Consider the following 3,651-nt stretch of genomic DNA (forward strand, 5'->3'; position numbering starts at 1 on the left):
CAAAGATGTAAATGAAGAACATCAACCTGGAAGGGTAGATGAAAGATACTCAGCATTGCAAATACCTCCAAATACTTCTACTTAAGTTTGCCTTACTTATGTGTGAATGTGTTGACTTCTACACAAAATTTAGAATCTATGTACCCAAGTTTTCTCAAAAGTTGTGATAGATCTTTTTATTGGAATTGCATTAAATTTATAGTTAGCTTTGAGTTAATTAAAACTTTACTTTATGTTAAACCATTAATGAACATGGTATATCTCTCTGTATCTTTGTTTTCTTTTACGTTATTTAATTTCAAAATTATGTCCACATAAATCATGTATTTATAAATTTCTAGCTAATGTTTTATATTTGTGAAGTCTTCATATACTTCTCTCTTTTCCTTGTCTATATTTCCTTGGAGTTATTCTCTATCTTGTTATAACGTGTATCAATCTCTTCTTCTGAGTTTGATGCAAGGGCTCAGCCCAAATTTCAACCGATTAACATCTGCTTTCCCTTCTTCTGAAAGACTGTTAACTTCAAAAAAGCTGCAACCATAACTATGTTTCAAAAGCCACTTTTCTCAAATACTTTCTTAGTTAATTTTCTATTCATGTTCTGAGCATTGAAGGGTGTATAGATAAAATGTGAAATGCTTTCCTTAATCTGTAGTTAGTAAGTGCCTTCCTTAGCTGAGCTCCTTAACTGCTCTGGTATTAATACCAAATATCCTAATATAATTAGAGCTGCTGTTTTCTTTCTGAATCATGTTGTAATAAAGGCTGCTATCTTTTCCTCTAGGCAGCATTCCACTATACACACACACACGCACATATGAACACATCGAAAGCGAGCTTCTTTCTATATCCTTAATCCATTTCTTAAATTCTGTATCAAGTTGTGAAATAAATATATAAATTTTTTGCTTCAAAAGAATATCTATACTGGTATTGCCATGGGAAGTGAAGGGGGCAGTAGTCCATACTAGTTTGTCATCCTGCCAAATGCATATTTATGTGTATTTCTCGAGGACACTGTGTTCTAAGAAGTAAAACATTCACTTCACATGCCAGTGTTTGAGCAAAATATCAAAGTAGGCTCAGTTTGCCTAAGTGCCCAGATGAAAAAATACAAATACAGGAGTGAAAAAAAAAAAGCTCATCAAGAAGAGTGTACCAGAAACAGTAATTTGGGTAATATGAGCCTAATTATGCACCATCTCTTCCAGATCTGCCTCTAGCCTCCCCACAAGCAAACATATGCATATACCAAAGCACTAATGAGATTGTAAGCTTGCTTCTCAGGAGAGTACTTCAAGTTTAACCCTGTTGACATAGTAATGGGATCAAGCTTACTTTCTTAACTGGGTATTCTTTGACTTTGCACTAATTAGCTCTTCACATATTCTAGTACACTCTAAAAGCTTCAGTTAAGGTAGCTCAAGTATTCTCATAAGTAGTGCATTTTAACAATTTTATCTCATCAATACTCTGCTTATGGAGGCATTTGATAAGTCATAGATTTTGTTCTTGGACCTGTTTTCCAATTCCTTCTCTTAATATAATACTCACTGTATGACCCTGGGTAATGTATCATTGTTATAATTGGAAAATGATAATAATTTTTTCCCTAATAAGTTCATATATATAAGATTCACTGGCAGCGAGTTAACACTCAGTATGTACTAGCTTTTTAAAAAAATTCCTTCTATTGTCTTCCAAATTTGAGCATAACATGCCTCAATAATATGCATCACTAGTAGAAAGATAGTTATTTTGCTATAATTATAGTCCAGATATATAGTTCAGATATAGTTGTTTTGTTAATATATGTCATTTCCACATATACAAGGAAAAGCACACATTAACCAAGCCACTGCAAACTACATGTGAGTGGTGCTCACGCGTAGCCATTCATTTTTTAGAATACTGTTTATATCGGCATGCTTAGTAGGGATAACTCTAGCCCACTCACATAACTTGCTTGGCTCCTGCGTGTCTGGGGCAAACTAAATCCTTACTGTCTCTCATTATCATGAATATTGCAAAAATTCTTCCAGGTTTTATATTATTGTTTTTCAACCATGATTTAGTAGTCACTGTTTAGGGCTTTGCTGGAGACAGCTCACTGTGTTTCAATACATATCGGACTCATAAAGGGGTCAGCCACGTTTAGCTTTATAATTCTGTGATTAATTTTATATCCCAGTTTTGCTTATGGATGACAAATACCAAAGACAATTTAAAGGTCCAACATGAGGCAAATGATTGAAAAATACATATGAACACAATTAAATATAATGGTAGCAACAAAGAAATAAAGGAAGTTATTATGCAATGTTACACTAAAAAATTTCAAATTCAAAATTTCAAATTGTAAGAACACTGTCATTGAAATTAGTCAGACAAAGGCTAAAAGGATATATGAAGAAATAAATAATCATTTCATCAGAATTAGGTTATATCTGTGGATGTGTAGTGAATTTAATTTGTATTATTTTCAAAATACCTGCATATCATTAAATGAAATTATGTAAGAAATTAACAAATTGCTAACCCATTCTATGAATTAGTATTACTCAAAATTTTTCTGTCTTATGGCCAAGATTTTGAAAATATGGCATTTATTTCTGATACGTTAATTTTACTCAAATAATAGTTGAGGCCTTAAATAATTCTAACACTACATAAATATAATTGTATATTACGGTGGAGAATGAAAGTTTTACAAAGTTCAAGATAAAATATATGTTAGAGTATTTATTTTTGCTGTGAGCTAATTTATTCTGACAGGTAACTCTTCCTTCAATACATTAATTTGCTCTCTTCCACTGTAGGGATATTTCGATAGAAATATTATTTAGAAGTTCTGCTCCCTACTTCATGAAATTTAAGGTCTAATCAGAGGAAAAATTAAGAGCTGATCAATTGTATCTTAACAATCTGTTTCGAAATTAAGGCAAAGTCTTAAAGCATGAATATACAGCACATAAATGCATATATATGTGTATATATATTTGTAGATTATGTATAGCATACACAATCTAATAATTACACATACATATATACAAATATACAGCATACATAATCTAATAGTTCTAAATCAAGTTTTTTTTTCTAGCTGAGGTCTTATACATCCTCTTCTATTTCACCATTCACTCTATGACCCAAACTGAAATGCTCATCTTGTTCCAACCCCAGATAAAAAATAGGTGACCAAATTATTTTAAGTCGACCTCACTAGGGTTTCAAATGTATCCCACACTTTTGATCACAATGGCTGTTATTAGTATCATGGACCTCTTTGTCTATTAAAGGATCTTCTAAGACAAACTTTTAACTGGTCTCTCAGCCTGTTGTTCCTCCTATCTAACCTGCTGATACTGCCACTCAGATCATCTGGCCCCTTGAACTGTGTTACATATAGCAGAACCAGACAGAAATAAGATATCTCAAAACACAATTATTTGACTTTTTATTACATAGGACAATGTTACATAGGACAAATTGATTTTTAAAGAAAGATTAAACCTATACTTAATCATGAGAATACCAGAATAGTGACATGTATATTTATATGAAATATCAAGTTTCTATTTTGTTTATTTAAAAATATCTGAAATTTACTGCTGATATGGGGGTGAAAAAAATATCTGATAGAACATA

This window comes from Mandrillus leucophaeus, unplaced genomic scaffold, assembly GCF_000951045.1.
Source record: "Mandrillus leucophaeus isolate KB7577 unplaced genomic scaffold, Mleu.le_1.0 Scaffold44, whole genome shotgun sequence".
Classification (NCBI taxonomy): domain Eukaryota; kingdom Metazoa; phylum Chordata; class Mammalia; order Primates; family Cercopithecidae; genus Mandrillus; species Mandrillus leucophaeus.